This window comes from Xenopus laevis, chromosome 8L, assembly GCF_017654675.1.
Source record: "Xenopus laevis strain J_2021 chromosome 8L, Xenopus_laevis_v10.1, whole genome shotgun sequence".
Taxonomy (NCBI): Eukaryota; Metazoa; Chordata; class Amphibia; order Anura; family Pipidae; genus Xenopus; species Xenopus laevis.
The window spans coordinates 20314359-20325444 of record NC_054385.1 but is presented as its reverse complement, the minus strand read 5'-3'; the positions used below and the strand labels follow the sequence as shown (position 1 = coordinate 20325444).

The following is an 11086-nucleotide window of genomic DNA, read 5'->3' as shown; positions in this document are numbered from 1 at the left end:
GTAACACGATCAATATCTGTTCGTCTGGGGGCATCACCCAACTGTTTCCCCTCTTTTTTCACTAAAATAAGCATCTCTCAGAGGGAATATACACTTACCACAATTAAAACCAAAGGACTAAACCAACTGACAAATCCCTAGTTGTAATGTCACCTTTCTTATATGACACCCTGCTGTATGTCCCCCACTCATTAGCTTACCCCCCCCCCCAATTATCCCCATGGCATGTGACTATGCTACCCACCCCTAGTTCCAGATTTGGATAAATGGAGCATGTATTTAGCTACAGTGTTGGTACTTAATAGCAGGGCAGATACACAGGGGCAGAGGGGCAAAACTCCAAGGAGCCTGTCAATACCGGGAACAGAAATGATCCACAGGGGTCCCCAAATGTTATTTTCTTAAGGGTTTGCTATAGAAAAGGTGTATATTTGTGTCAGCCCTGCATAACTTCCAAATCCTGGGTCTGTGTCTCCCAACCAGTGCTAAGATTAAAGGTATCTCCAAAACCCATTTTAGGGGATAGTTCTCCAAATTCACTAAAATCATTGAGAAGAGCAACATCTGCTAGACTGAGGGCATCACCCAACTATTTCCCCTCTTTTTTTAAACTAAATTAAAGGACTATTTGCTAAAAAAAACTCCCAGAGAGAATTTACACTCACCTCTCACCCCAGTATCAACCAACGGACTGATCCAACTGTCAAAATCCCTAGGTATGAAGTCAACTCTGTCCCTTGCTCTTAAAGGGGAAGTGCACCCTTTTGATGAGTAAGGTTTATATGGCATTTATTTCCACTTAGATGTGCAGTACATACATAGCTTATTGTGTACAGAGCATTTTTTTGCATGCGTGGCCTATTGAGTCAGTGCAGTTACTGTGTTGCCATATCTTTTTGATCCATGAATTCATCAGCCTTGGATTCAATCACTGCTGCTGCTCCTGTTGTTTTTGTTTTATAAAGTACTATGTGCCCTGTGGAGACAGCAAACCCCTGGGGACACAGGAAAGCACAGAGGGCATGGGAGAGGTTAGTTTGTGAACCTTCCTTCATGTGCCATCTTGGATCACAGTGATAGAATCAGTGTTTGGGTGAAAGATGGCACATGAAGGAAGGTTCACAGAATTGCATTAAAGATGATTTGGGAAGGGATAATGTCTGAGGAGGCCAAGATGCTTATATAAGTAGGACTGATCCTTTTAAAATCTGATATTTTGCCCAAGCCCTGTAACCAATAGAAAACAGTGATGCATTTGTGACCTTTACCTGTCCATATCCTGCATTTTTAATACCTTTAGTACCTATAAAATATATTTTTTTTTTCCTGTGACCCAAACGTAGTTGCCTGTGATAACGTAGTTATCTCAATTTCTTCAATAGGCTGATTGCAATTTCAAACTCCACCATAAATGACTGTATTAAGCAGCGGTTGTCATTCTTTATTAATACAAGAATTACCTGAAGGTCCATCCTCTGGCCAGGGCCTCCTTTAGCTCATGAAATGGGTACAGGAATAGGAAAATATTGGTGTATCGTGATTTCATTATATCATGGTTTCAAAAATATGAAGTGAAGTGTGGACAGTGTTTATTTAGCCCAGCTCTCTGGTGGATCAGTCTAATCACACGTTCCCTTTCTTTTCTCTCTCATTTAAGAGTGTTCGTGTGGGAAGTGTTCAGCAAGAGCAAAATTCCATTTGAACATTTTTTTCAACTCCGAGGCTGTGGATAAAATTTCAGCTGGACTGAGGCTCTTCAAACCCAAGATGTTTCCCGAAAGAGTGTATATGCTGATGAACAACTGCTGGTAAGAGGTACGAGGGATTAGGTTTATGTACACTTTTAATTTTTTTAAAAGTTTTTATTGCACATTTGACAAGCCATTGAAAAGCATACAATCAACATATATCATAGAGTCCAAGTATCAACACAAGAACTTTACAGTTACATAATGATACAGCAGGAAAATGACAGTGATTGGATAAGTTACCCATCATGTTGCAGAGGAAAAGCATCAAGCCATTTCTCCCAAATTTTGCCGTGGCATGCCACGAGCTTCATACGTTATCTTAATCATTGGAAGCATACGATTCACTAGATTTACCCAGTGATCAAAAGAGGGAGGTACAGGTTGTAGCCAATGTTGAATAATGGCTTTCCTAGCATAAAACAGTAATGTCCTATATAGGATTCTCGTATACTTTTGAGGGACTAGATCATCCACTACCCCCAGGATACAAGCTTCGGGAGAAATGACCTGAGGCAAATCCAAGTAGTCACTGAGACATTGCACCACTCTACTCCAAAAATTCTGAACTTTGGGACAGACCCATAGAACATGAAGGAAGTCTGCGGAGGGGCATGAGCAGCGGGGACACAGCGGAGATTTATTCGTAAAAATCCTATTGAGTCTCTTAGGGGAGTAATAGTACAGATGAAGGATTTTGAAGCTAATCAACCTATCACGTGTGGAGATCAGATAGTAGTACATTCTGTCAGTGGCCTCTTCCCACATATCGTCTGTGATCGAGGGCAAAATCAACTGCCATTTTGCAAAGGCTAACTGAAAGGGAGAAGGTTTTGCCTCCAATAGGGATTTATATAAAACCGAGACCAGCTTCCGAGAATCCGGGGAATGGAGCACATTGGTGACCGCAAACTTATGATAAATTGGGTTACATCCACCAAATTGACCCCTAAAGGCATGTTGCAATTGCATATATCTAAAGGGGTCAATTGGGCGGTTTGGATATCTTTCCTGGAGCTTGGGTAGAGTTAGGAGAGTGCCCTGGTCAAGCAAGTCTCTTAGGCATTTAATTTGCAAATTAGGCCAATATATAACGTCTAGAAGATTCCTGAAATGAGGAAGGTGAGAGTTCCCCCAGAGTGGAGTATGGGGTGAAATGAGATACGGCTTGATCCCAAATATACGGAGAGCCTCCTGCCAGGCTAGGTAGGGGGCCTTCAGTACAGGTGGTAAAAAAGTAGAGTCCCTCAATTTGCACATGGGACACAGTGAAAGTGACTCTATCGGTCCCAATATGAGGGCGTGTAGGAGCATGTTAGGGTCTTCCGGATCAGGGTTCAACCAAGTGTGAATATGAGATAGTTGTGCTGCTAAGTAATAGCCCCAAAGGTCCGGCAACCCCAACCCACCCTTCGAGATTGGGGCGACTAACAATTTCCAGGAGAGTCTCGATTGTTTACCCGACCATACAAATGAAATTAGAATGGAATTCACTTTCTTAAAATAGGAGGTAGGAATGGTGGTCGGGGAGTTCCTAAACAGATACAAGAATTTAGGCAAGTATATCATTTTAATAAGGTTTATTTTCCCCCACATAGTAAGCGGCAATTGTTTCCAGGACGTGACTGCCGAAGTGAATTTTCCTAGTAGAGGGATTAGATTAAGATCCAAAAAGTCAAGTTCGGTAAGGCTGACATTGACCCCAAGATATTTAACTCTAGAAGCCCAAACAAGTGGAATGTTAGAGGGGCGTAAGTGTTGGGGAATATTATCAAGAGGCAGTATGAGGGACTTATCCCAGTTAATCTTTAAACTAGAGTATCACCCAAACTCCTGGACAATGGTCAGCGCAGTGTGTAGGGATAAATCGGGATCAGCCAGAAATAACAAAATGTCATCAGCATATAGCGCTATGCGTTCCTCACATGTTTTATATTTGACGCCTGAAATATTATGGGCACTACAAATTGTGAGAGCCAAGGGTTCTATCGCCAGGGCGAATAATAAGGGGGACAACGGGCAACCTTGGCGGGTGACCCGATAGAGACGAAAGGGCTTGGATGTGGAATTATTGACCCTGACCTGTGCGACCGGCTCCACATAGAGCAGCTGTATCCAGTAGATAAACCGAGGGCCAATGCCAAATGCCTTAAGGGTCTCCCATATAAAAGGCCATTCCACCGTATCAAAAGCTTTGGCCGAATCTAGGGACACCACTATACGAGAGCCCGGATTATCATGATCAATCTGTAAATTTGTATATAGTCTACGCAGGTTGATGGAGGTGGACTTGTTGGGCATAAAGACAGATTGGTCATAGTGTACAATTGAGGAGATAACTTTCAGCAACCTATTGGCCAAGATTTTAGCAAGCACTTTGGCATCGGAATTTATAAGGGAGATGGGTCGGTATGAGTCGCACAGGTCAGGGTCTTTTCCAGGTTTGTGAATCAACACAATAATAGCCGAATACATAGAAGGTGGAAGACTACCCGACTGTTGAGAGGCCTCAAGTGTCTTAAGGAAATTAGGGACAAAATCCGTCATCACCAGCCTGTACCATTCAGCCGGGAGACCGTCTGGTCCAGGGGTTTTGTTAGCAGGGAATGAATGCAGGGCATCTTGTATTTCCTGAGTCATGATGGGGTTCTCTAGAAATTCTCGTTGTTGGCGGTCTAACTGTGGACATGAAAGGGAAGCAATATGATTTGTGATTTCCTCCAGAGAGCAGGACAATTGAGATTCATACAGAGTGGCAAAAAAGTCACAAAACACCTCAGTTATGTCAGAGGGAGTCTCTACTATATCTCCTGTTTTATTTTTAATTCTAGGAATTAATGTAGTGGGTGAGGCTGCTAAATAAGCCACGTCTTTCCTGCTTTTTCCCCTTGATCAAACAGGCGTTGTGAGGTATATAAAAGTTTTTTCTGGGTGAGAGTGGTGTTAACTAACTCCAACTCCCGTTGGGCTTTGCAGAGGGAGATATGGTTAGCCTCAGTCGGGTCAATGGTGAAAGCTCGTTCGGCAGTGCATACAGTGTGTTTTGCCTCTTCCACCCCCATTTTCGTGTTACTCCGCGCCCTATTAATAGCTGTTATCAAGGAACCCCTGGTTGCTGCTTTAGAGGCATCCCAGCTCACTGCAGAAGACGTGTAGTTACCATTCAAGGCCCAATATTCACTATATTCCCGGGTGACTGACTCTTGTACCTCAAGGTTTTTTAGCCAAAGAGGGCTGAGTCTCCATAATCTGTCAGAAGCTGCAACCCCCACTTGCAATGTCAACAATAAAGATGAGTGGTCAGAAAACGCTCGGGGCAGATAAGTAGCTGATAGTACCCAGGGTGCAAACTCAGAGGAGGCTAGTGCGAAATCAATTCTAGACAGGGTTTTATATGTCGCAGAATGGCATGAATATTGTTGATCATCTGGGTTTCTCCATCTCCACACATCTATAAGACCCATTGTGTCAGCCCAAGTAGCCAGTGGAGTAGGAGATTTCCCCTGAGAAGACAACTCAGCTGACGGCGGACTTCTGTAAAGGAGCCACGTTTCTTCTGGATCATGGTAGAAAAGTCCTGATAGATGGAGACTTTTGCATTATCCACGACAATTTCGCCCTTCAATCTAGCGGCTCTTAGAGCAGCGTCTCTGTCCTTAAAATTCAACATCTTGAGGATGAGTGGCCTTGGGGGAGCGCCTGGTGGAGGTCGTCGTGCCGGAACCCGGTGGGCCCGTTCAACTGCAAAATAAGGCGAGAAATGCTCTTCCCCAAGGTTACTTTTCAACCAGGCCTCTACAAAGGTTTCAGTATGGGCGCCTTCACATCCCTCAGGAAGACCAATAATGCGGAGATTGGACCTGCGTTGACGATTTTCAAGATCGTCGACATGTGCCATAAGTAAACGGTGGTCATGTTGAAGCTGTTGCACTTGCCTTTGTAACGGCGTGAAATCGTCCTCCAGGGTTCCAATCCTTCGTTCCGCTTCGACAGTGCGCTCTGAGCTTCTGCACGTCGTGACGCAGCAAGGAGAGATCCACTTTGATCTCCTCCATTTTGGAAGTCATAGTAGTAGTAGTTTCTGCAAGTTGACACGTCAATGAGGCCTTGGAGTCAGATATCGCCAGCATTAGCGAGTGTAGTGTAGTCTCGCTGGGTTGTTCACCTGTAGTGTCCAACTGCGGGGAGCCAGATTGACTGGGACGCGCGGGCCCTTTAGCGCTAGGTGTCGAGTCGCCGCCATCTTGCGGATTCGCTTTCGGGAAAAGTTTTTGAAAGCTGTCCGCCTTCGTCTTACCGGAGCTTTTGTAAGGCATCACGCCGGGCAAAGGACTCCTTAATAGACAAATAACAATTAGCAACTGGAGAAGTGGCTCAGGATAGTTGTTGTAGCGGGAGCCTCAGCACAGCACGTCCTCTCTGTTTCACATCCTAGCCCCGCCCCCCTCGGTTTATGTACACTTTTAACATAAGTAGCGTAATCGCAAAATAAAAGCCTTTTATCCAATCACAATCTCCTCCACATCCTAAAGTAAGATGGCTGCATGGAAATAATATATGGGAGCCATTAATTCTGTCTCCATCTCTGGATCTTGGCATTATCTTTCCCAAGTACGAAAAATTTTTCCAACTGAACAATAGATATGTAAATACACATCACACATTTTTGTCTTTGATGAATTGGGGTTATGAGCACTAACCAGTGACTAAAATATTCATTTTAGTAACAATTTACAAGATTTACAATGTCCCTTCCTCTTTTTGTTTTTAAGTTGACTCTTGTTAACTGGGGATATGCCGTGGATATTTGTAATACAGCATTATTACTACAAATTATTTACTAGCATATATTGTAGTTGAAAACAGTGTTTGTTTATCCCTTTCTGTTCTTTCTGTTCTTTAGCAAAGGTCGACTCTCCTCCAGGTCTGTTAATCAGCTAGTTTCATATAGAGTCAGGGATGCAGAAAATATATAGTGAATAAAGTACCCTCTATTGTAAAATATAAGGATATTATAAGTTACCGAGCAGTTCCAGGACCATTTTTTTATGCAGGTCATGGAACTCCGAGGTGACTTCTAATATCCTAATATTTTACATCAGGGGGAACTTTATTATAATACACAGGTTTCATTGAGTCATGTGACAGAAATGACATCACTAAGCTCAGTTTATAACCAATGACATCACTAAGCACCGCTTATAAGGATATCATTTCCAGGATATTGTGTATTATAAACAAATAATGATTTTAGTATAATAATAATAATATATATTTAAAAGTTGCTTAGAATTGCATTCTGTTTTTATGCAAAAACAGGAGCAAGGATATCGGGACAGGCTTCAAAATCCCATTTCCCCAATCGGTCTCTGTAGGCTTGAAATATTATCTGATCATTGTCCTTGAGACCTAGCGGGTGGGTCTAATCAGGCCAAGATCTCTTTGTTTAGCAACCTTTGCAAAGAACAGTTTAGCTGTATGGCCAGCTTTTGCCTTGTCCTTTTTGTAAGGACCTAAGAGAGTAGAAACACCACCCTTCCCCATAACTATCCATACAATAGGTTGATAATGCACTTTAATAAGGGAGTACAAGGCATTTACAAATTGGGTTACAAATTGGATTGTACTGGATCTAAAATGAGCTTTTTTCAAGATTTGGATTCAGTCAGGAGCGTTGCGCCAATGAGGTGGGTTAAGAAACTAGGTGACAGCACCCCACAAGTTTATGGGGGTGGCAAAAAGCTGCTCCTGAGAACTTGAAAGGCTTTGTTCACCTTTAAATTGACTTTTAGTATGATGTAGAGAGTGATATTCTGAGGCAAAATGCTTCATGTTTTATCATTTGTGGTTTTTGAGTTATTTAGCTTTTTATTCAGCAGCTCTCCAGTTTGCAAATTCAGCAGTCTGGTTGCTAGGATCCAAATTACCCCAGCAACCATGCACTGATTTGAATAAGAGATTGGAATATGAATAGGAGAGGCTTTAAAATAAAGATGAGTAATAAAAGTAGCAATAATAATACATTGATAGCCTTACAGAGCATTTGTTTTTTAGATGGGGTCAGTGACCCCCATTTGAAAGCTGGTAAGTGTCAGAAGAAGAAGGCAACTGATTAAATAATTATTGAAATTAAATACTGAAAAGTTTCTTAGAACTTGCCGGTCTGTAACATACTAAAAGCTAACAAAGGAGAACTACTCCTTTAATAGCTGACTTTCAGGGTTTAAAGATGGAAATGCTAGTGTTGAGAGCAAAATTGCGCCCTCTGCACTGGCAATGTGGATCCCCCTGGACCCTCTCTGGCACTCAAAAGGTTAGCGCCAAGGATCAAGGTGGGGCAACGATCGCCTCTGGATTCAGTTAAAGGAGAACCAAACCCGTTATTTTTAAATCCTCTACTCTGCATATACCCCCTCCCTGCTGCCCCCTAGCCTAGGTGTTACCCTGGGCAAATGCCCCTAACATTTTACTTACCTCTTGGTGCAGATTCAGCGCATCAGAGTTCACGGGCGCCGTCTTCTTCTCTTTGGCAATTTCGTGACTTTGGGCGCATGCACAGTTGTTAAAAAAATGGCAGATTGCTCCAACCACGCTTGTGCCGATACGGCGCTTACTTCACGAAGATTACAGAAGAGAAGAAGATGGCGCCCATGAACTCCGATGCGCTAAATCTGCAACAAGGGGTAAGTAAAGAGTTAGGGGAATTTTCCGAGGGTAACACCTAGGCTGGGGGAGCAGGGAGGGGTCTAGAAGATTACCAAACCTCACAAAATTCTAATTTCCAATTCTGTGGGCATATTTCAAGGATCTGCTTCCTTTCCTTCCTTTCAACTGGTAAAGTTCAGTATATAAAATACTGTATATAATATAGCCATATTCTTTTATAGGCCTTCATTTCCTTCAAAGTAGGGATGCACCGAATCCAGGATTCGGTTCAGTATTTAGCCTTTTTTAGCAGGATTCGGCTGAATCCTTCTGCCAGACCGAACCGAATCCGAATCCTTATTTGCATATGCAAATTAGGGGAGGGGAGGGAAATCCGTGACTTTTCACAAAACAAGGAAGTTAAAACATTTTCACCCTTCCAAACCCTAATTTGCATATGCAAATTAGGGTTTGGTTTCGGTTCGTTATTCGGACAAATCATTCTCGAAGGATTCGGGGGTTCGGCCGAATCCAAAATAGTGGATTCGGTGCATCCCTTCTTCAAAGGGACATACACATTTTAAGTGAAAAGTGATACACCCCAAATTAGGAGCCATTACTTGGGAAGACACATTTATCAAGGGTTTAGAGAGGGTCTATGTATGGTAGGGGGTAGGGGATTTTAATAAAAAAGATTTGCTTCTCCTTTAAATCCTTTATTGCTGCACATAAAGTCACCCTATTACTCCATAGAACCCCTTTTTTTAAAGAGGTTTTTCACCTTCAACAAGTTTGTTTTTTATGATTTGTGGTTTTTGATTTATTTAGCTTTTCATTCTATTTCAGCAAACTGGTTGCTAGGCTCCGAATTGCCTTAGCAACCATGCACTAATTTGAATAAGAGACTGGCATATGAATAGGAGAGGCCTGAATAAAATGAATGAGTAATAAAAAGTAGCAATAACAATAAACGTGTCGCATTGCAGAGCATTTGTTTTTTAGATGGGGACAATGACCCCCATTTGAAAGATGGAAAGTATAGTTTTTTTTAATTATTTGTCTCCTTCTGGCTTTTTCCAGATTTCAAATGTGGGTCACTGACCCCATCTAGAAAACCAACGCTCTGTAAGGCTACAAATGTATTGCTATTGCTACTTTTTATTACTCATCTTTCTATTCAGGTCCTCTCCTATTCATATTCCAGTCTCTTATTCAAATCAGTTGTATGGTTGCTAGGGTAATTCGGACCCTAGCAACCAGATTGCTGAAATTGCAACTTGAGAACTGCTGAATGAAAAACTATAAATAACACAACAATCACAAATAATAAAAAATGAAAACCAATTGCAGATACTGAATGAATTGGCATTCATTTTTTGTTTTGTATAATTTGTAATTTATTAGCTAATTCTTCACCTTTCCAGGCTGCAACTGAAAATGGTACCTGGTTTTTGAAGTTCATCAACCAAAAAACAGACTGACTGCACTCCTTAACATTTATTGTTATTATTTTGCTTGCTTTTTCATCCATTCCCTAATTATCTAGCCATAGAGCCCAGGTTGCTAGGGTATTTAACCACTAGCAACGATATAACTCTTTAATATCCATGCAGCAAAAACATAGTCCAAAAAAAAAGTGATAATTTGAAAAACACAAATAAGAAATGGAGACCAATGGTAAGTTGTCTGCTGTCTACACCGTACTAGAAGTTACTTTTAAGAAGAACAACCACTTTTGTTCCTCTCATAAACTGAAATGAACATAAAAACTGCAAGTTTAGGGTTCCTCTTTTCCTCGATTCTTTTCCTCGATTCAGTTCGTAAACTACCACTTTCACCGTGTTTTTACTTTTCTGATTTAGTAAAACATTTGGTTGCCTTAATCATCATAAAGTAAGTGTAATAACCAAGTGCGGGGTGCAGCCTGCTTCCTTGTTAATCATTTATTGTTAAGTCTTGCGCTGAGAGGTGGAGATGAATTAAAACAGTTTGAGGTGTATATTCACCAATTATACCTTTTATATGTCGCTCACTGTAATCCTAATTATTCAAATGCACATAATCTGTTTACCGAATGGAACAGGTTGCAAGAAATAATTGGGCTGCAGGACTTTTCTAGAGGGGCTAGTTAACTGAACTAGCCAACTACCTTATTTTGAAGCCATTCAACCAGCTATGATTTTGTTACTGTGTCAGACTGGGTCTTCTAGGGAACCTAAAACCCTTGGGCCCACACTGGCAGCAATAAGTCCAAATGTTAAAGGATTTTATAAGAGCCCCTGGTGGAAATTAGGGATGCACCAAATCCAGGATTCGGTGTGGGATTCGGTCAGGATTTGGCCTTTTTCAGCAGGATTTGGATTCGGCCAAATCCTTCTGCCTGGCCGAACCAAATCTGAATCCAAATTTGCATATGCAAATTAGGGGAGGGAAATTGGGTTACTTTTTGTCACAAAACAAGGAAGTAAAAATTGTTTCCCCCTTCCCGCCTCTAGGATTCAGATCCGGTATTCGGCCGAAACTTTAGAGAAGGATTCGGGGTTCGGCCGAATCCAAAATAGTAGATTTGGTGCATCCCTAGTGGAAATAAGGACTGAATTCTCCTAAGACTTAGGAGATCCTTTTGTATTCTGGTAGGCCATTGTGACCCTATTTTGTTGAATGATATTGCTTCATTTTAATCAAGCTTACTA

The 11086-nt window shown here is 41.7% G+C and overlaps 1 long non-coding RNA gene and 1 pseudogene across 15 annotated transcripts in view; both read left to right on the top strand.

The window, feature by feature from the left end:
• Window positions 1–11086, top strand: part of LOC121397277 — a 320931-nt pseudogene that overhangs the window by 249730 nt on the left and 60115 nt on the right.
• Window positions 1–11086, top strand: part of LOC121397158 — a 92972-nt gene that overhangs the window by 60378 nt on the left and 21508 nt on the right. For 13 of the 15 annotated variants that reach the window (XR_005963529.1, XR_005963525.1, XR_005963523.1 and 10 more), the window contains one exon: window positions 1658–1815. This is a non-coding gene — a long non-coding RNA (uncharacterized LOC121397158). The remainder of the gene's footprint in view (window positions 1–1657; window positions 1816–11086) is intronic. The other 2 variants (XR_005963520.1, XR_005963521.1) reach the window with 1 other exon arrangement.